Below are 23,117 nucleotides of genomic sequence, written 5' to 3' on the forward strand. Positions count from 1 at the left end.
TTGCGAATCACAACACTAATTACTCTTACAATTTAAGCATTTACTTATAACCCACCTAGCATGCCCAGTATTGGAATGAATCAAGTAAAGTTTACTAATGGAAATAGTAATTCCCCTTCTCCCTTGTACAATTCTAGGGCTAAGGTCAGAATACAAAAACGTTCTTGATCTTTCTATCTGAGGTATTCCTCCCCCAAGGAGATGTTTTATTCAGGCAGTGCTCAAATCCAGTGATATAAGCATTATCTTATTTCTTAATTCAGTGTTATTCTTTGTACATTTCTTGGATCATTTGGTTTTCTCAAACCATTACCACTCAGTCCCCATTGGAAAGTCAGTTCAGTATCACCCGGTTTAAATATGATAGTCCGTTCCTCAAGTTTCTTCACAAGTCCTTTGATTCTGCTGGCATGAATTCACTCTCTTTCCGTGATTTTGATTGTTGCTTCAGTAGTACCTGGAAAGGACTTCTTAATAGCATAGATAATAAAAGAAAGATAATACTGCATTAACTTTTACGATTCGCTTTCCTTCTAAACTTTCTGGGTTTAGCTAAAAGCTTTCTCTACAGCAGCCTCTTCTTCAGGAAAAAAGCCTTCTCGTTAACGGCAAACAAAACACACAAAAGAAAAAAAAACCAAAAAACCTCTTACTTAAGAAAAACAAACCGCTTTGTGAGGTTTGGAGAGTCAGCAATCTCTGCTTTGATTTTATCTTTTAGTGCTAGTCCCCCCTGCCCCTCTTTTCACAGCCCTGCTGTCAGTGCTGTTCTTGGCCCTTCCCCCGCTGCGGCCCCTTGGCTGCAGGGCCGGGGCAGGGGAGAGCAGCCCCGGGCATGGGGACCCTGGGGGCTGCCCTGGGTCTCTTTTGCCCTCTCCCTCTCTCTCTCTCTCTCTCTCTCTCTCCCCCCTTCTCTCTCTCGGCCTACTTCCAGGCTGACGCTGCCATCCTGGGCTCGGCGCCCCGACAGTCTGGGAGCCCCCCGGCAGCTCTGCCCCGGAGCCAGCCCGCTCCTGGCCGCAAACCTGTGTCCTCTGCTGCCAGCCCCGCCCGGGGCACCTCCATGGATCGGTCCCTGCCGCAGCCCCCGAGACCCCGCCGATCGCAGGGAGCGCTCAGACACCTCCCAACCTTGACAACCCCAAACCTGGCGTGCCCAGGTGCTCCTGACATTCTTTCTCTTTCTCTCGTCAACTTATCCTCTTTTCTCTTCAAGGAGGGCCCGTTCTGCTAAGGCTTTTCTGGACCCCAGTGTGGCATTGAATAACCTCTTAACAACCATGTGTTAAGATACTTCTCTGCCTTTCATGCAAAAAACTTGCATTCACACTTCTGCTCTCTTCTAGCACCAAGATGTCATCACTTCACATTCTAACATCTCAGAGTTTCCTAACTACTTCTCTACTTCAACTTCTCTCTTTCTCCTCTCTCAGTTGTAACCCTTATGGGGTCGATATTTATTCTTCCCCTATTTCTTTCTCCAGCCCAAACTTCTTTGTTGATTTTTTTTTCTTCATCCTCTTGGCTTAATTTCAAAACTCTAGCTGTCATTTTCTTATTTTCTGATATAACTCTTACTCTTAATTGCACTTGTAAGACTCTTCCCAATAAATTGCTACCTGCCCCTGGGACCAATAACACATCTCCCACCTAAATTTTAGTTTCTTCCCTCAATTACCACATCTTTAATGACCAGAAATGTAAAACTTCCTCTTTTTGCCCCTGTTACTTTCACTATATGTTTGCTCACACTATAACCTTTTGGAACGTTTAACAGGCAGGTTTTCTCTGCCCCTGTGTCTATAACAAATTCCAATTCTTCTTCTTGGGGACCCACTTTTAAAGTTATCACAGGCTCCTGATGGTATTTGTTCCCCCCAAAAAAAATTAAAGCCTATGACTTTTTTTTTTTTTTTAATGGGCCCATTTCTTTAAAGATTTTCAGATCTTCTGCTTACTTAGGACCATTTTCCTTTTTCTCTAAAGTTTGTTTATCTATTTAGTTGGAGTTTTTTCTTTCCCCTCTAAAAGCTGTCTCTCAAAAATCTTTTGTTTTCACATTTCACCTTTGATATGCTGTCTCATTTATTCTCTTGGTTATGTAATTACAATAACTGTTCATGTGTTTACTCCCCTCCTCATTATTTTAACCCCATTCAGGAGGTACAGTTGGCATTTTGTCTTCTCTGGGGGTCCCTGCAGATTATCTTTTTCTTAAGCTTTTATTTCAGTTGCTCTGATTAATTGCTTTTCTTCCTGAGAAAATTATTATTTTCATTACCAACCACATCTGTTCTCAAGTATACATGTTTGGACCTAAAAGTTGGTCTAATTGTTCAGCTATGCCTATGGGATTCTCCAAATATCTCTTTTATTTATTTCTTAAAATTTCAGACCTCAGACAAAGTCAAAGAAGCATTTACAAACTCTGATCCATCACCCCCCTTTGAGAACCTCTCTTAATGGAAATAGACCAATCTCTTTATCCCATTCTTTTTGGATTTTTATCTTCTACAGCCTTTCTCACGTATTTTTAGGAAGAATCAGGAGAGGGCTTTCTTCTAACTGATTTTATAGTGTTTCAATAAAGTGATTCCTTTAGAGAGTTTGCTTAAGCAGCCGGAGCTGTGGTTACCAAGGGAATGGAGCTCAGGGCAGGACGGGGAGGCTCGGCACAGCTCAGGGTCTGGGGGCTCCAGAGGCGGGGTCTGTGGCTGGGATGGCCCGAGGGGATCGGCACAGCTCAGGGTCTGGGGGCTCCAAAGGCGGGGTCTGCAGCCGGGATGGCCCGAGGGGATCGGCACAGCTCAGGGTCTGGGGGCTCCAGAGGCGGGGTCTGCAGCCGGGATGGCCCGAGGGGATCGGCACAGCTCAGGGTCTGGGGGCTCCAGAGGCGGGGTCTGCAGCCGGGATGGCCCGAGGGGATCGGCCCAGCTCAGGGTCTGGGGGCTCCAGAGGCGGGGTCTGCAGCCGGGATGGCCCGAGGGGATCGGCCCAGCTCAGGGTCTGGGGGCTCCAGAGGCGGGGTCTGCAGCCGGGATGGCCCGAGGGGATCGGCACAGCTCAGGGTCTGGGGGCTCCAGAGGCGGGGTCTGCAGCCGGGATGGCCCGAGGGGATCGGCACAGCTCAGGGTCTGGGGGCTCCAAAGGCGGGGTCTGCAGCCGGGATGGCCCGAGGGGATCGGCCCAGCTTAGGGTCTGGGGGCTCCAGAGGCGGGGTCTGCAGCCGGGATGGCCCGAGGGGATCGGCACAGCTCAGGGTCTGGGGGCTCCAGAGGCGGGGTCTGCAGCCGGGATGGCCCGAGGGGATCGGCACAGCTCAGGGTCTGGGGGCTCCAAAGGCGGGGTCTGCAGCCCGGATGGCCCGAGGGGATCGGCACAGCTCAGGGTCTGGGGGCTCCAAAGGCGGGGTCTGTGGTTGGGATCGCCCGAGGGGCTGTTCCTGTGCAGACCGAGCTGGAGCGGGGATCGCCCTCACTCGGCTCACGGGGGCTGATCCGGCAGAGACAAAGCCGGGACTGACCCCGGCTGCAGCGGCGGGAGCCGACAGAGTCAGGGCAGCCGGGGATGGGACAGACGGGACCCCCTCGGTGCGATCAGCGCGGTAACCACGGTGCACACGGCAGGACAGACCCCCACCCCCGGCAAGAACGCGGGCCAGGCGGCCGGACCGGGACAGACGGACCGGGACAGACGGACCGGGACAGACGGACTGTGCCGGAGCCGGCACAGGGGCTGGGAGGGCTGGTGCGAACGAGTCGGGGAACGAACGGGAATGGATGAGGTAATTTGTTCTCAGCTCTATACTTTCCCCGTTTTGCTTTTTGGATGCTTTGAAATGGTCGACGAGCTAACTGACGACCATCTCATATTGTTTTTCTCATCACCCTTTTATTTATCTTTTGGCAAATTATACATGTTTCAGGTACTTGTTTTTTACTCTAAAGGTCTCAATGCACCCATAGTTCTTTTAAAAAAATGATCACACCTAGCCTGTGTATCCCACCGGGCTTTTTGATACACGTCCTCTGCTATTCCCTCGTAAGCGTTTTATTATCTAATTGTCTTCCATATTAAGATGTTTCTATTTCCCCGATTTATCTTGTTCGCCACAATCTTGTTTTAATTCCCCCCCCCTTTTTTTTTCTTCATTTGGAGTTAATATTAACTCTTTCAGCTCTATTTTCTGCTGCATCTTTAGCTTCTTGATCTGCCAGTTATTTATTTTATTTCTTCTTATTTCTAGGTCTTTACCTTTTGGTGTCCTTTAATATGTACTATTGCTATCTCTCTTAGGTAATTGTAATGCCTCTAAAACCTCGAAAATAAGTTTCTCATGTACTAATCTTTTTCTTCTTTAATTAAGCAATCTCCCTTTTAAAATTTTTCTTAAGGTATGTGCTACTCTAAAGGCATACCTTGAATCAATATATAACTCCTTTGTGTTAAATTTTCTAATGCTGTTTTTAAGTATATAATTCACAAGTTTGCATGTTTTTTCTCATCAACTTCTGCATACCCTGTATTTTGCAATGAGTTGTATTTCTGTTTGTTAACATAACTCCCAAAGTGCTGTCTTGGGGTATTTCTGTTGGTATTTTTTTTCTGCTTTTCTTTTCCTGTATCCACCTTACTGAATTTCTGTCTCATTTTTCAGTTTTCTATCTATTCGTCCCCTGCTTCTGTTTTTCACTTTTTACTAACAACTTAAATACCACTTTTCTTTCAACTACTTACACCCAAAAAAACCCCTTTTTCTCACACTGCTTTTCAATACAATCCAACTCCCTCCAAGGAGATACGGTAAGGCTTAAAATGCACAATCGACATTACCTATACTTTCATTCGTCTACATTCACTCACTTTTATTTCTCATTCACTTTCACACATTCCTTCACACTCTCAAGACACAAAGTGGATCCTTATTGCTAGGAAATCACAGGTCCTTGTGGCCCCCTCTTTCGCTTTGGGGTTTACCTCCAGGTCTCAGTGTCACCAGGCCCCCTAGAAGGGCCCTGACTCTGGCTGCCTCTGGTGCCCGTTCCCCTGTGAGGCTGTCTGCGTGTCTTTCACACTCTTCAGCTACAGCCCCTCACACGCCCAGGGAACGCTAGCTTGGTTCGCAGGTCACTCGCTCCTCTTGGGCCCAGAAGCCCCCACCCAGCCGGGAGCTGCAGCCTGGTGTGCAGGTCACTCGCTCTTTCCACACCTCCCCCTTCCCACCTGCCCAGGAAGTTGAGGCTGGCTCTGTGTGTGTGTCACTCTCACACACCACAAAACAACAATAAGGTACCTTTTACTTTCACATCGCCTATTACAAGTTTAGGTGTTACTGGCCAGTCCCGGTGCCATTGGATATCCCTCAACCCAGCTGTGTTATCCAACCCCAAATGCTCTTGGGCAATTTTTCCCTCACTCCTGTCATGTTGTCCAACCCCAGATGCTCTCGGGTAATTTTCCTTCAATCCAGCTGTGTTGTTCAACCTCAGATGCTCTTGGGCATTTTCTGTCCCTCAACCCAGCGGTGTGGTACAACTACAGATGCTCTTTGGCATTTAATTTGTTCTGCTGTGTTGTCCAACCCTGGATGTTCTTGGGCATTTTTTTATCCCCCAATCTAGCTGTGTTGTCCCACCCTGAGTGTTCTCGGGCATATCCTCACTCGGAGAGAATTCTGCTCAACCCTGCTCTTGGATGCTCTTGGAATATAAATCCCTCAACCCAGCAGGTTTTAGGAGCCCCTCCTGTCCTGTTTCCTAGTGGATTGGGCTAGGAAACCTTGCTCCCCACCACCGAGGGGTCCAACCCCTCCCTGAGACCCAGTCCCAGTCACCCCCGGGGATTCTTTCACTCTCTTATGAGTCGCTTTGTCTCTTTACTGGCCGCTTTTCCAGCGAAAAGTCGGAAACGCAGCGTGGGAGACTCCGCACTCACTTGGCAGGTCTGGGACAACCAGCCCGCCTCTCATTCACACACATTCATCCCCCCGTACCTGCCCCCCGAGAAATACTTACCAATCCTTTTTCCTTCCCGGGTTCTTCGTGCGCACTACTACTCTTAGGGGGCAAATTACAGCAGTTGTAGGGACCCTTTTCCTGTTCTCTTTGTTTTATTGTCTCCTTTTGTCCACAGATCGTAACCTGCGTCTGTCGGTCACTTCAGGGGAAGCAGAGCGAGGCTGCCAAAGAGGGCAGGGCGCGCCTTCCCCACTCTGACTCTCCCAAAGCACCGGCAGCGAGGAGTTAGTAACCATCCTCTGCTACCAAATTGTGAAAAACGCCAATCACTTGTTTTTAAAATTTTTAAAGTTTAATAGTAATAAGATGGTTATATAGTAACACAATTAGAGTAATAACAATTTGGACAAATTGAATTAAGACAATATGAGACAATAAAAACAAAGAGTTATGGACGTCCAGGTACCTTTTTCTGGGCATCACGGGCCCAAAAAAGGACCCCTGGTAACAAAGGATTAACCCTTAAAAACAACAGCCCGTTGCATATTCATACACTTCATACATGATGCATAAATTCCATTCAAACACAGGATTCTGTCTGACCAGTGTCAACTTCTTCCCTCTAATCCTAATAGCACCTCCAAGGTGGGAAGAAGTTTGTTTCTTCTGATAAGAAGGCCTTTAAATTCTTTTTCTCTGAAAGATCTAGGTGTCCTGTGGCTGCAAGTTATCTCGCTGCAAGTGTCCTTTCTTTTAAACAAAGCATCTTACATAGCATAGTTCTATTTTAACAATTTTTATAACCTAAAACTATATTTAACACAGTACTTAAGAAAATTAATACAGCATTGCTTTCTAATACAACACATATAATATTCATTTTAATATTTGTGAAAAGCCAATCATAAAATACATGCATTTTTCACACCCCATTCCTGGACATCAGGGCTCTCTGCTCCCCTTTTCCCGGCCATCCCATGGCTCCCAGCCTCCAGACTGGCCATTGGCTTGACCCTGGGATGCCCTGGAATGCCTTGGTCCCTCATTCCTGCCTTTCCCAGCCCCCAGCCCCAGCTGTGTGCAAAACCAGAGACCCCCTGAACTCCTCGTTCTCGAACATCCCTGCTGTCCCCACCCTTTTCCCCCTTTTTGGGAAACCCTGGACTCCCCTTTCCTGGGCTCAAGGACCCCCTGGAACTCCCTTCTACCTCTCCACGTCCCTGCCCCTGTCTCCTGTCCCTCAGCTGTCCCCTGTCCCTCGGCTCTGTGGGGCCAGGGTGGCAGCAGGAGCCAGGGCAGCCCTGGGGGAGAACAACCCTGAGCCCCAGCCAGTCCAGTTCCCCCAGTTCCCCCCAGGTCACTCCCAGCATGGGCCCTGTGGCTCCCAGTCACCCCCAGGATGGTCCCAGTCACTTCCAGTTACACTCAGTGTGATCCCAGTATCATCCCAGTCACTCCCAGTATGATCCCAGGTGTTCCCATTCAGCCCTACTACAGTTCCAGACACTCCCAGTATGGTTCCAGTCCTTCCCAGTATGATTCCAGGATGAACCCAGTCACTCTCAGTACAGTGCCATTTGCCCCCAGTATGGTCCCAGTCACTCCAAGTCACCCAGTAGGATTCCAGTCACGCCCAGATACTCCCAGTATTATTCCAGTGACTTCCTTTATGGTTCTTTTGTGATTCCAGTCACTCCTGGTCTCTCCCAGTACATCCCAGTTGTCCCTAATGTGTTTCCACTCACTCCCAGTTGCTCCCAGTAGCTTCCGGTATGATTCCATTTGCTCACAGCCACTCCCAGTCACCTCCAGCATGATTCCTGTCATTTCCTGTATATCCCAGTTGCCCCAACATGGTCCCAATTGCCCTCAGCCTGCCCCTAGTCACTTCCAGTATGATTCCAGAAGGATCCCAGTCACCCTCAGTGTGGTGCCAGTTGCTCCCAGTATGATCCCATTGGTCCCCAGCATGTCCCCATTTCCTCCCAGTGTGATCCCAGTTGCCTCTAGCACAGACCCAGTCCCTCCCAGTATGATCCTACTCTGATGCCATGATGATCCCAGTTGCTCCCAGCTTGGTCCTAGCTGCTCCCAGTTGCTCCCAGTCTGATCCCAGTTGTTCCCAGTGGCCCCTGTGTTACGTTTGGGAATGGGAGGAAATGTAGGGAAGTGATGCAAAGTTTTTTGTGTATCTGACAGTCTGTTGAGCTGCTGAAAAGCTAGACACGCTTTTGTGAAACACACATGGTAAAGACCAAAAAATTCAGAAACTTTTCTTTTCTTTGTTGGTCGTCAGGGAGGTGCTGGGTTTCAGTTTGGGCTTCAGCTCTGTGTCTGGGATGGGCTGGGCCGTCTTGCTGCAGGCTGGGCTTCTTTTCTATTTCCTGGGCTGCTTGCTGGCTTCTCTCTCCATGGGCTCTGGTTTGGCCGGGCTGGGCTTCAGCAGCTGCCGGGCAAGGAGACAGGGGAGGCTGCGGAGCTTTAGCCAGAGCAGGGCTGGCTGTGGCTGCGAAGATCTCGCTGTCAGGCTGCTGCTTCTTCTTCTTCTTAGCCTGGCTGAGACCAGAGACTTCTGTGGCTGGCGTAGAAAACTAAACACTAACTACAAAGCTGATCTGAACACAACTGAGCCACAGCTTTCTGTTAGTAGTTATTGGTGGGTTAGGTAGGCTTCAGGCGTGATGTTAACTTTTTCAGTGCTTCAGTCTTCTTCTGAGTGAGAGAAAAGAACAACATGCACGTATATTAAAAACAAGATGAAGATATTAAAGGTAATAAAGAAGAAGGTAAGTAAGGCCCAGATGGGAGGGGGAGAAGATGCTTTGTTTTTAGAGCTGAAATCCTCTTGTAAGCTATAAAGAAAAGACTCTTTTCCCTTATAACACATAAAACTATAAGGAAATGAAAGTGTTTGAATTGATATTAGGTAAAGGCTTCTATGTTAAAGTAAGCAGATGTTGAAATAGCTGTAATCTCATGAGAAGTTTGCACAAAGAAAGAGCACAGTCTTGTGCTTCTAAAAATGAAGATCTGTGCTCCCAGAGATGAAGATGATTTTAGAGATAGATAATGAGAACTTTTGCCTTTGAACAGCTCATCTTTAAAACAATACCCCATCAATCAACATAGCCCATCTCCAAGCTGTGGGAAGGTTTGTAGAAATAAGAAAGATTTTACGATAGCAAGGTTCCCCTGGCAGTTGTTATTCATGACAAAATTGAGAACCACGAGAAAACTGTTTTTTTCCTTTTGTAGAAAAGTCTCCATAACTTTATCAAGAGGGACTTCTCTCCCTAAGTGAACTAAAAAAAGACTCTTTGAGAGGTAGTAAACTGACTAGAAATCTTAAGTTTAGTTTCTTTACATTGTCAGTGAGAAAGAAAAAGTTGTGGGGAGAAGTATTCTAAAAAGTTTGCTTTGATTCTTACTACCTTTTTTTTCTTTTTACTTACTATTATTAAAATTTTTCTTTCTACCCTTTTAAAGTTTTGAGCCTGCTTTACCTTTCTCCTAATCCTATCTCACAACCAAAAATAAGTGTATTAGTAATTAACCAACACCAAACCCACCACATTCTTTAGTGCATTAGCCAAAAAAAAATCTCAAAATTAAAGAGATCTTATATTAGCAAACCAAAACCACGACACCCTAGCACAGACCCAGTCACTCCCAGTATGACCCCGGTAGGAATCCACTGTGATCCCAGTCTTCCCAGTTGCCCCCAATGTAGACTCAGTGACTCCAGTCACTCTCAGTGTGTTCCCAGTCATCCCCAGTATGGTTGCAGTCACTCCCAGTATATCCCAGTGGGTCCCACTGTGATCCCTTTTGCCCCAGTTCTGGCCCTGCTGAGTCCCAGTGTGCTCTGATCCTGCTCCCAGTGGGTCCCAGTGCTGGGCACGGTGAATCCCAGGGTGTCCTGGTGTATCCTGGAGTATCCTGGAGTGTCTTGGTATGTCCCGGTGTATCCCAGTATATCCCAGTGCGTCCCAGTGTATCCCAGTGTGTCCCAGTGTATCCTGCCTGGTGTATCCCGGTGTCCCAGTCCATCCCAGCCTGTCCCAGTCCATCCCGGTCCGTTCCCTTCACTGGGAGTGACTGGGATCATACTGGTGGAAAGTGGAATCTTACTGGGCCAAGTGGATGTGACTGGGAATGACTGTGAGTATGCTGAAGGCAACTGGGATATACTGGGAGCGTCTGTAACCATGCTGGGGGTGTCTGGGAACACACTGAGAGTCCCAGCAGGTCCAAGGACATCGTGGTGGCACTATGGAACCTCATGGAACCAAGGGGATCATTGTGGCACCACTGGAGCCCATGGAACCAAGGGGCCTTGGTGACACAGGCGGGCTTCATGGACTCAGAGACCATTATGGTTCTGTGGGGCCTGATGGAACCATGGAGACCATTGGGACCCTTCAGGGCCTCGTGTCACCAAGGGGGCATTATGGCACCTCAGGGACACATGGAAGCAAGGGACCATTGGGTCTCATGGAACTGAGGGAACATGGAACAGGCCTGGCTGGCTTGGCCTCCCAGGGGCCAGCGGACAGCTCTGGCTGATGTTGGAATGTCAAAGGCTGCCTTTCATCAGCTCCTGGAGCACTGCGGCTCTGTGCTTTCCTTGCTAGGAAAGGAACTGTCAATCTCTTCTAATTACTCATGGCCAGAACTGGGATTTCAACTCCAAATTTTTCCCATAGGAATATTGCCAGGACAAGTGTGGCAGGCAATGTTTTCAGGAGAGTCACCTCCCATCTGTCCCCAAAACACTGGGGAAGGCTCCGTGCTTTCCTCCCTATGAGAAAGAACTGTCCTACTTCTCCAGGCATGCATGGCTGAGATTGGTCTTCCACCTCCAGAATTCCCTAAATCCAAAGACTGCTCCCAAAAAAAATCTGCCATTCCTGACAAGTCTGGCTGGCCTTGGCCTAGCGAGACTCTCACCTGCCTTCCAAACACTGAGGCTCTGTGCTTTCCTTCCTATGGAACAAAACTGTCCTTCTCAGCCAGGTGCCCATGGCCACAACTGGGATTTCACTTCCAGCATTCCCTGTTGTGACAGACTGGAGGAGATTGTTGGCTCTAAACATTTTGTGTGGGGGGGAGGAAGGGGCAGGTCCAGCCTTGCCCTGCCCTGGAGCCCCAATCCCCCCAGAGCCTCTATCCCAGCCCAGCAGTAGCTGCCAGTCCCTGGCACAGCACAGGCAATGCTCCACAGCCACCTCTCCAGCCCACAGCCCAGCTCCTGAGGGACCAAATGAGCCCAAGCCCCACCTGGGGGAAGGGCCCAGAGAGACCAAGGGGTATTGAAGACTGACCACAAGGCAAGCACACATCTTGACCCTAGCTCCTGTTGTAATTTCTATCTGAACACTGCTGGAATCCAGGAGTTGGTAACTCTGTGTGTGCTCCTCTGTATCTTTTCAGCCAACAAAGCCAAGGGAAGGCACAGTTCCATCAAATGCAAAAGTCATTCCTCTGCTGGATATTAAATCCACTTTCCACAGCAGACAGCCTCAGAGCAATGGAAAGCACCTTCTGTGCCCAGCACAGATCCCAAGGTCCCCCCAAACCCTCCCTGCCCCAATTCTGCCCAGATTTGCTCTTTGCACACACGAGTCACACACTGAAGTCAGGAGCTCCCTCCATGCCCAGAGGGAGGAAAAGAGAGAAAGGGGATGAAGAGCTCTCCTGTGCAGAGCCAAGGTCCAAGTGCTCTGGGATGTCCCAGCAGCATCTGACATGTCCACCATCCCCCAGAGATTTCCGCACAGGAACAGTTTTAGACAAAGGCAAAAGAAAAGGCAATTCTGTGAGATATAAACACAATTAAGATGTTGACTAATATGATATTTATTTCAGCTTCAGAAAGATTGGGCAATTCCCTGAAGCTCAAAGCATGAAACCAGTCAGCTGAAGGGCACTTGAATGACCAGAAAGCACCGGGAGGAGTGCTGAGGGTTTTTTGGAGGACAATGGACATATGCAACATGTTCACAATCCAGCCTTCATAGAACCTGAGTGAGGTCACCATGCCCTTGAAGGACACAAAAGAAGGAGAACACGCTCAGCAGCAGACGGTTCAGGATGCAAAGGCAGACAAGAAAACCACAGCGAGATGCATGAAGAAGAAAGACTAACTAAAATTAACTGAAATATCAAAATGCGTGCGTAAAAAGGATTTAACCAATCATGTATCAGCTTGAGGTGTGAACAATAGAGAACAGTATAAATATGGCTTGCTTTTTGTAATAAATTGGTTTCCCTTATCATATTAATCATGGTGTGATGTCCCATTAATGATCCTCTGCACCTAGGGACCAGAAATGCATGCAAGCCTCCACCCCAAGAGACATTATGAATTCAAAAAACATGGCCATTAACTGCTTTATACCAACACAGAGTAATGGCAACCAAAATGCAGTCAGAACAGGGTTTTTTCCACTCTCTCTCAAGCCCCACACGTTGGGCACCAAATTTTGTCCTGGTTTAGGGCAAATTTGGGAGAAAACCTCCAAAGGGGCTCCTCCAGAAAGCAAACGCACATTGCCCCTCCCCACAACTGGGTCAGGAAGGATTCCCTGGAGAGAAGTGGAAAGAACCTGTTTATTTAACAGGCAAAGCACCCCCAGCACACAAAATGAACAATACCAGGTGACAACACTCTTTCACCACTCTGAAAAAGATGACAAATTCAGAAAGTCTCTCTTGGGAGTGGTCGCTCTGTTATCAGTCCCTCTGGTGCTGGGGCAGCTGCTGCAGCCACAAGGTGCAAACTCTCAGTGTTTCCCAGGTCCCAGTCCGGAGCAGGTTTGAGTGGTTCCAAAAAAGAGAAAGGAAAAACAGTCCAGGGAAAAATTCGGAGTGCTTAGCTAAACTAAGTAATGAGCAGAAACAAAAGCAAGAGCAAAGCAAAAAGCCAAGCAAAAAGCCAAAGCAGCACCATGTACTGCCCTGTCTCTGTGTCCCGCCAGCCGTGGGGGAGCGGCTGATAACAAAACCAAAACAAAACTTCGCTCTTCAGAGCCAGTCTTGAAGGCACAGAACATAATATCCAGCATAAACAGAACACATGGATGGGGATACAAGCATCATAACGTCACCATAGGACAGTCCTGCACCCAAAATTCTGTCCTGCACCCACTGCTGCATCCTGAGTCCTGTCCTGCACCCCGAGTCCCGTCCTGTACCCAAAATCTGTACTGTCCCATACCCCAAACTCAAAGCTGCCCCCAAACCCCAACCCCACCCCTCATTTATCACCACATTCCTGTTCCACACCTTCTCTTCAACTCCTCCCCCTCTCCCACCCCTGTCCCACCCCCAAATTTATCCCATGTCCCTGATCCCCTCCCTGTTCCCTCCCCAACCCAGCCCTTCCCCGCAGGCCAAGTGGGCGGCAGCAGCAGTGGCAGCTGGTGGGGGCCGGTGGAGTTGGAGGAGCTGCAGCCCCTGAGCCTCCTCACCCTGGACACGCTCCAGAAGTGCATCTTCAGCTATGAGACCCACGGCCAGGAGTGATTGACACCTGTCCCCACTGATCATCTGTAAGAGACACTCTGAGGTTTCCCTCAGCTGCCTCACGACCGCTGTGACGGAGACTGAAGCCCCCTCCCAAGGGCTGAGACTGAGACCCCTATAACTCTAACACAGGGGGCTGGCCGAACTGAAGCCAGATGTTTGCCAAGTGTTGCCTGCAGGTGTGTTCCCTGGACCAAGAAAACAATTGGTCTCACTCACTGCTGAGAACATGGACTGTCTGTAAACTCACCTGTTCCCTCTCGGTGGTTTCAATAGACTTACCTGCTCCCCCCCTTGCTGGAGGACTATAACAGAACCAAGACTTTGAGATTCTCCCTGACGTGACAAGACGGATCTATTGGCTGGACCACGAGGGTTTCATCTCTCCACTGGCAGCTATTCCTCCCCTCTTTCTCTCTCTCTCTCTCTCTCTCCTTTATTCTCCTTTCTAATCCTTCCATCACATCTGCTGTAGGCACTCAATAAGAGGTGCATTTGTTTTGATTAATACCAAAATCCCCTTCCGTGTTGCTTTTGCACTCAGATCAGTTAACAAACCATCATGACCCTCGCTTGTACGAACGGATCATGACACCATCCTGGTGGCCCTACCATTGTCCCTGCTGGCCATCCTGGTGGCTGTGCTGGCTCTGCCATGGTCCCCACTGGCCATCCTGTCCAATCACTGTCCCTGTTGGCCATTCTGGTGGCCCCAATGGTCCTGCTATCATCCATGCTGGTGGCCACAGTGTCCCCACATCGTCCCTGGTACAGGCAGCCCAGCGAGTACATCCTGCTGCTCACCAAGGTGGAGCTGGGGTGGTGGCCATGGGGCATGAAAGTGGTCAAAAGAGTGGTGGTGGCCATGGAAGGATTGACCATAGAGGCCAGTAGGATGCTGGTGGCCATGGGAGGCTTGGACATAGACTGGTGGCTACAGGGGAACAGTGGTGGCCATGGGCAGCATTGACCATAGAGCTGGTGGCCAGTGGGATGGTGGTGCCATAGGGTGGTGGCCATGGATGGGATTTGGCCCCAGGTGGCCCACAGACTGGTGGCCCCAGTGGCCCGTGGCTCATCTTGCCTCTGCAGGACGAGAATGGCCGCACCCTGTCGGACGAGGACATCGCGGCTGAGGCTGACACCTTCATGTTTGAGGGCGAGCACGAGCTCCCAGGTGCCACTGGGGAGGAGCCACTCCAGTGTCCCCTCACTCACCCAGTGTCCCCACAGGCCATGACACCACGGCCAGTGGCCTGGCATGGCTCTTCTACAACCTGGCCGGCCATCCTGAGCACCAGGAGCGATGCCGCCAGCAGGTACAGGAGCTCCTGGCTGGCCGGGACACTGCAGACATTGAATGGTGAGATGTCCCCAGGGCCACCCCGGTCATGTGGCTTGGGGACACGATGCCAGCCCCGCTTGTCCCCAGGGACGACCTGTCCCAGCTGCCCTTCACCACCATGTGCATCAAGGAGAGCCTGCGGCTGCACCCTCCTGTCACTGCTGTGTCCCGGCGCTGCACCGAGGACATCCCCCTGTGTGATGGCTGTGTCATCCCCAAGGGTATGGCATGGCCAGGGTGTCCCCAGTGTCACCACCCATCCTCATCTGCTGTCCCTAAAGTGGCCATTCCCATCCCAGCAGGGGTCATCTGCCTGATGAGCATCTATGGGACCCACCACAACCCAGACCTCTGGCCCAAGCGTGAGGTAGGGCCACCCTATGAGGTGTCCCTGTCACCATGGTGGTGACAGCTGTGTCCCCTCGGTGTGACTGTGTTGGTGTCACCCCAGGTGTTCAGTCCTCTGAGGTTCAGTCTGGAAAACAGCAAGGAACGGTCCCCATCGTCCTTCATCCCCTTCTCTGCTGGCCCCAGGTATGTGCTGGAGTGGGGACAGGAGTGTCCCCAAATGTCACCCCTGTCCCTGGCTGGGTTCACAGTGGGGTGACAATGGGGAGGAGCAGGGAATAAATGGCAGCATGAAAGGGACAGTATCATGGTGGTGGTGGGGATGTGTTGTCCTTGGCCATGGGACACCCCATGGCATGGACATGTCAACCCATGGACTTGTCTCTAGGCCACTTGTGTCACCATCCATGGCCATGTCCCCCATTTCCTCATCCATGGCCATAGAGCCCCATGTCACCATCTCTATCTGTGACACCCCCCATGCCCAATATCGCCATCCACAGCCATGTCCTTGTCCCCATCCCCACCATATCCCCACCCAGGTCCTTGTCCCCATCCCCACCATATCCCCACCCACGTCCTTGTCCCCATCCCTACCATGTCCCCACCCAAGTCCCACAATGTCACCATCCAAGTCTTAGTTGAATGTCTTTATATTTACCCCAACGTTGGGTGAAGGATAATGAAAAATGAAAGAAAATAAAGGCCAAAATAAAAGCATTTATGTGTCCATGCTGGCTGAGTATCCGTGTGCCTGGGCGGGTAGAAAGGACCTTTTCTAGAAAGATTTCCACTCCACTGTCTCCAAAATCTTGGGTTTTGCCCCAGTCAATCACCATTTGGCTGTGGAAGATGCTGGTGGGCCAGAGAGAATTAGAATCATGGAATGATTCAGGTTGGAAAAGACCTCCAACTCCATTTGGAATTCTGGATGCCACTCGAAGCAATGACTGGATGCAAAAGGTGAGACTGTTTTGGGGTCGAAAGTAAAAAACTGTGCTGTCCACTATGAAATTCTGATGTCTGTTTGCATCCCAATGGATTTTTCTCTGGCCGTGTCCAATGCCCAAGGAGAGCCAGGAAGATGTGGGGACCACCAGCCAGGTATCTTCCCAACATGGATCACCAGGATCATGGATGACCAAGTCTCCGCCCAGCGAGGGTCACTGTGGACCATCCAGTGGGGGTCCCCAATGGGGGATGGAGTTGAAGCAGCACTCAAAGCTCTTCCTGTCACTGTAGGACACAAAACAACACGAGCGCACACACTGCTGCTCTCAAGGGGAAGAAAAGGGAAGTTTATTTCCTGACTCCAACATTTACAGTTTTCTAAAAGCGACCATGGATTGGAGGGTGAAAGTGCCACCTCTCCAATGACACTGGACAAACTAACAGTCCATCATATTTTTCTTCTTCTATAAAAGAATGCCAAACAAGAAGTTATTTACAGAAAGTGTTTGAGAATGTTTGCTCCAAGAATGTAAACATTAGAAGGCTCAGAAAATCTTTAAAAATCAAGGCAACACTCTTCCTGCACACAGGGCACTTGTTGGGCATCCCTTACTGCTGCCTCCCTTGGTGTTGGGTCATGGCAGAGTTCTGGGAGAAGTTCTTCCCACACTTGGGACACTGTCAGGGCCTCTCCCCAGTGTGGATCCACTGGTGGGCGACGAGAGTGCAGTTTTTCTAAAAGCCCTTCCTGCAGTCAGGGCAGCAGAAGGGCCTCTATTCTGTGTGAATCTGCTGATGCTTGAGGAGACGGTATCGGCTCTGAAACCTCTCCCCACACTCAGAACACTCATCGGATCTCTCCCCAGTGTGGATTCTCTGGTGGGCAATCAGCCTAGAGTTCTGCCTGAAGCATTTCCCACATTCCCCACACCTGTAAGGCCTCTCCCTGGTGTGGATCGTCTGGTGCAGAATCAGCCTAGTGCTCTGACTGAAGCTTTTCCCACATTCCCCACACCTGTAAGGCCTCTCCCCAGTGTGGATCCTCTGGTGGACACTCAGGCCGGAGGGGTCGATGAAGCTTTTCCCACATTCCCTGCACTTGTAGGGCCTCTCCCCAGTGTGGATCCTCTGGTGGGCATTCAGATGGCAGCTCTGCCTAAAGCTTTTCCCACATTCCCTGCACTTGTAGGGCCTCTCCCCAGTGTGGATCCTCTGGTGCAGAATCAGGCTGGAGTTCTCAATGAAGCTCTTCCCACACTCTGAGCACGTGTAGGGGCACTCCCCAGTGTGCATTGTCTGGTGGATGATCAGGCGGGAGCTGTCACGGAAGCCCTTCCCACACTCCCCACACACAAAGGGTCGTATCCCAGTGTGGATCATCTGGTGGAGTTTCAAGCTGGAGCTCCTCCTGAAGCCCTTCCCACATTCTCCACATTTATAGGGCCGTTCATTGGTGTGGATCCTCTGGTGGGCGATCAGGTTGGAGTTGATCCTGAAGCTCTTCCCACATTCCCCACACTTGTGGGGCCGTTCATTGGTGTGGGTCCTCTGGTGGACAATCAGGTGGGAGCTGATCCTGAAGCTCTTCCCACATTCCCTACACTCATAGGGCCGTTCCCCGGTGTGGGTCCTCTGGTGGATGAGCAGGTGGTCGCTCCTGCCGAAACTCTTCCCACATTCCAAGCACTGGTGGGGCTTCTTGCCATCATCAAGCTGCTGATGGACCACCACTTCAGCGCTCTGGCCAGATCTCTGGCTGCCTTCCAGGCACAGGCTGAGTCTCTCCTCCTCGGAGCACCCTGGGCTGGGTTTGCAGCCCCTCCTCTTGAGGGATCTCCGGGGCTTTTCCTCCCCAGTGGATTCCTGTGCCCTGGAGCCGCTCAAAATGGCCTCTTCCACCAGGTTCTGCTGTGAGGATTTGTCCTCCCTGGTCTCCATCCTCAGCTCCTTCCCTGGGGGAGGAAGGACAAGGAGAGGCTGGGATTTGCCTCCGTGCCACAGGGAAGGGGAAGGAGATCCCCCCAGTGCATCCCTGGCTGGACAGCATCAGCAGTGGGGCTGTGCTGCAGCTGGGGCCGTGCTGGGCTGGGAGACGGAGCAGGACAGAGGGGAAAAGGGGCACTGACTTCCTTCTCACCTGCCTCAGTGCCCTGGGGCATCTTCCTCTTCCTCACAGCCTTCTCCATCCAGATGAGGTTTGGGAATGGGAAATCCTGATTTGGGGGAAAAACAAGATGTGAGTGCATTGCCTTCGGAGGTCCCACTGGCCAAGTCCATCTCTAGAAGTCACCGGACGTCTGGTGGCCAGAAATACCTCCAAAAATCAAGGAGTCCAAAAACCTCTCCCAGGAGTTCCCTGTTTCCAGTGTCCTCACTTTGGGCTTATGGGGGTCCCTCTTCTCAGAGCTGCTGGGGGGGCTGTGGGGCCTGGGCATTCCCCCTCTCCCGGGTCCTGCTTACACAGGCTGAGGGTCTTTTGGGGGTCCCAGGGGTGAAATTATGATGCTCGTATCCCCATTTGTCTGAAATAAGCTTTGCACCTTTAACACTGGTTCTGAGAGCAGAGAGGGAGGAAGAAGAAGCACGGAGTTTGTTTTCAGAACCTCTCTCACTCCTCCACATTCCTGCTCCTCTCTTGTCTGCAGATGGACAGACAGCGGGACAGAGCCCTCCTTTGCTGTTAGTCAGTTTGAGCTAGCAGAGGAAGAGAAGCTCCCTGGACTGTGGTTTTTGGTTTATCCTTTTCTTTGGACCCATCTAAACCTGCTCTGGATTGAACACCCAGAAGAGCACCAGGTGCTCACACCTGTGCCCCACCGGGGCTGGGCCACGGCATTTCCAGCACCAGAGAGACTGATAAGAGACTGATAAGAGACTGAGCAAGCCATGCTACAGCTCACGGAGGGACTTTGTGAGTTTGTCATCTCTTTTGGAGCAGCAAGAGATTTTATTGTTTAATACTGTTCATTTTTGGGGCTGGTGAGTGCTTTGCCTGTTCAATAAACAGTTTTTTTCCACTTCTCTCAAAGAAAATACTTTTCCAGAACCAGCTGGAGGAGGGGCCACTTGACTTTGCTCTTCTACAGGAAACACCTTTAGAGTTTTTCCTCCCAAAATTGCCCTAAGCCAGGACATTGGCTTTGAAGGTCCCACTGGCCAAGTCCATCTCTAGAAGTCACTGAGTGTCTGGTGGCCAGAAATACCTCCAAAAATCAGGAATTCCAAAAACCTCTCCCAGGAGTGCCCTGTTTCCAGTGTCCTTATTTTGGGCTTATGGGGGTCCCTCTTCTCACAGCTGATGGAGGGCCTGTGGGTCGTGGGCATTCCCCCTCTCCCGGGTCCTGCTCAGGCATGCTGAGGGGGTTTTGGGGGTCCCAGAGCTCACCCTCCCCTGATTCTGTGGAAATTGTTTTTGTGACACATGCCAATTGGGAATGGAATCAGCAAATGCTTCTATCTGCTGTGTCCAAAACAAGACACAAAGAAAGGTTTTGAAACTTTCTGACCAAATAGACAAATAAAGCATCAAAATCAAAGAAGTATAGTAGAGCAAAAGAGATGAGGCAGCAAGACGACTGATGCTTAGAATAAAATAGAGGAAGTTGGGGTAAAGCTAAGAGATATTGTAACAAAGCAATTAAAAGCTTATGTATAATAAAAAGCTTGATGCACTTGACAAATCATGTAGCAGACACCAGTGCAAGGCCTCCCTCCAGACAATCACAAGAAGGATAGCAATCAATGACCACCTAGAAATATTGTGAAATTACTGCTCCCAGCTTATTGATATTTGCTAATTTGGACTAACCAAGCATATTGGAAAATGCTTTGTAGGCTTAAAAACAGTATATATAATTTACTGAACTGTGTGTGCTATGAGTGGAGCAGTGACTCCCCAGCCACCCAGCGCTGCGTGCTTGCTTTAAAATAAAAGGTATAGAAGTAAAATTCACATTCGCTATTGAAATTTTACATCAGGTGTTCCAGGGTCCCCTTTCTCCAGCATCCCCCCACTCTAGGCACTCAGCGCTTCCCCTGCTCCCCTTTGCACTCCTGAGAGATCCAAAAGTACCCCCTTCATCAAATAAATTAAAAATACCTCTCTCAGCGACACCAAAATATATTTGGGACTCAACTCCTGTGAAAAACGCCAATCACTTGTTTTTAAAATTTTAAAAGTTTAATAGTAATAAAATGGTTCTAAAAACAGTAATACAATTAGAGTAATAATAATTTGGACAATTTGAATTAGGACAATACGAGACAACAAATACAAAGAATTATGGATGTCCGGGTACCTTTTTCTGGGCAGCACGAGCCTGAAAAAGGGCACCGGTTAACAAAGATTAACCCTTAAAAACAATAACCCGTTGCATATTCATACACCTCATACATGATGCATAAATTCCATTCAAACACAGGATTCTGTCTGGCCATCATCAACTTCTTCCTTCTAATCCTAACAGCCCCTTTGAGGCGGGAAGAAGTTCGTTTCTTCTGGTAAGAGAGCAAAAAATTCTTTTTTCTGAAAGATTCAGGTGTCCTGTGGCTGCTATCTGATGCGAGTGTCTCATTCCTTCCTTTAAAAAAACCTCACTGACATAGTTCTTCTTTTAACTACAAAAGTTACCTTTTAATTACAAGACTACATTTATTATTAAACTGTTAATACAGCACTACTAATCAATACACCAAAATACATATGGTAAATGTGAAAATGCCTGTATTTTATGATTGGCTTTTCGCAAATATTAAATGAATATTTTATGTGTTGTGTTAGAAAGTAATGCTGTATTAATTCTCTTAAGTACCATGTTAAATATAGTTTTAGGTTATAAAAATTGTTAAAATAGAAACGATGCCACGTAGGATACTTTTTTAAAGAAAGGACTTCCAGCGAGATAGCAGCCACAGGACACCTGAATCTTTCAGAGAAAAATAATTTATTGCTCTCTTACCAGAAGAAACAAACTTCTTCCTGCCTCGAAGGTGCTGTTAGGATTCAGAGGAAGAAGCTGACACTGACCAGAGAGAATCCTGTGTTTGAATGGAATTTATGCATCATGTATGAAGTGCATGAATATGCAATGGGCTATTGTTTTTAAGGGTTAATCTTTGTTAGCGGGGGTCCTTTTTCGGGCTCATGCTGCCCAGAAAAAGGTACCCAGAGGTCCGTAACTCTTTGTATTTGTTGTCTTGTATTGTCCTAATTCAAATTGTCCAAATTATTATTACTCTAATTGTATTACTATTTTTAGAACCATTTTATTACTACTAAACTTTTACAATTTTTCACACACCATAAGCACACGTACCTTTGCTTAAAACAATGCTTGCTTATTTCGAATACAATACCTGCTTGTAAGCCTTAAAACACAACACACAGAGCTCCATTCTTAAGCTTTAACCTTCCTAATATCTTGCTTGTCGGCGGAAGGGAACCAGGACATCAATTTGATCATCACAGGCTCGATTTTATTGATCAGTACGGTGGGTTAAATACAGTTAATAATGAGCTTCATACATATTGCAAAAGTTGAGCTCAGGATTGGTCAGTTACATATCAGCACCTACGCCTACTTCTACATTCCTATGGTTCTACTTTTGATACTTTCTACATATTCTTAGGATATATTCAGGACTAATCTCAACTCCCTATCCTCATGTTGCAGCAAGGTCACTGCTGACTCTTCCTTTCAGCTTGCTGACTGCTGACATTTCTCCTTCAGTTTAACCAGCGGCATTATATCAGTGTGGCCTTTCTCAGCTAACCAATTATTAATAATACTCTCCACATTTCCCCCGTTTTCTTCTTGTGCAAGGAGATTAGTTTGCCATGTTTTTGCTATTGTACGGCTGACCATGTTTTGAATACAGTTAAAGATACAAGGCAAAATAAGCAAAAACAGTAAGATTACACCCAGCAGTCCTATAGCATAGATCACAAGGTTCCTCAGCCATGGTCCGAGTCCCAAGCCTTTAAGCCATTCGTCAATTCCTAAACCGTCTTCTTCCTTAAGTTTGTGAAGTCCCTGTTGTAATTCTTTTATCTTAGTGTGAATGGACACTGAATGATCAGACAGATTCATGCAACACATTCCCTCGAACTCTTCACATCCATGTCCTTGTGCTGAGAGCAAAAAATCTACAGCAGCTCTATTTTGCAAAACAGCATGGTTAACACTTTGCACATCTGCAGTTAACATGTCTAGAATTTGTGATGTCTTGTTCAGCTCATCCCTTGCCCAGCATCCTAATTGTTTTGCTAAATTCATGGCTTTATTGGCAGATCCTCCTGGTAAGATAGTTGAAACCACCACCTGTTTGAATGTGCCCCAAAACCATGGATCTCCTATCTTGCTGCAGTCTAAGTCATGTATGCTACGTTTTTTCCTGTTTGAATTTTGACTCAGCTGCATTAGCAAGGACACATTAGGATGAAACAGTGACAATTTTCCCAAAAAACAGGGTCCACCCTGTGGTTTAGCTGGTATACCATTCCATGCCCTGTCTCCACAAATCAAAAATATTCCTGTGGCTAATTTCATTGGTGCTGTGATATTTGTGCCGTTACATTGACTGTAATGCTGTGGAGAGAATTCACTCACATTCAGGGATGAATCTAGGGTGGCCCATGTTTCTTTAGGTTGGTTTAAATTCTGAGCACCCAAAAGTTTGAAGCTAAACCATCCACCAGCTGTAGTGTTAGATATGCTGGCATTTGTACTTCCAAAAAGATCCAATTCCTCAGGAGGAGAATGCAAAGAGGTGTTAAGTGATTGGATTAGTAAGCATTGACGATAGCCATCACTCTGACCTGCAGTATACCCTTGTTGCACCGGCAATGTGAGGTTTGACATGTTAGACATACATAAGGTTTGATTGTTTATCAAACTACAAAATTCTCCAGGAGACCACACCGGAAGTCCCACCAGGCATGTTCGAAATGGGTTAGTGAGTCCTCCAAGGCTAAGACAAAGTGATGATTG

General features: G+C 48.6%; 1 pseudogene; it reads right to left on the reverse strand.

Moving 5' to 3' along the window:
- The window catches only part of LOC134432881 (zinc finger protein 208-like), a 1,008,692-nt pseudogene that overhangs the window by 306,219 nt on the left and 679,356 nt on the right, over positions 1 to 23,117 (reverse strand).

This window comes from Melospiza melodia (genome assembly GCF_035770615.1).
Source record: "Melospiza melodia melodia isolate bMelMel2 chromosome 7 unlocalized genomic scaffold, bMelMel2.pri SUPER_7_unloc_1, whole genome shotgun sequence".
Classification (NCBI taxonomy): domain Eukaryota; kingdom Metazoa; phylum Chordata; class Aves; order Passeriformes; family Passerellidae; genus Melospiza; species Melospiza melodia.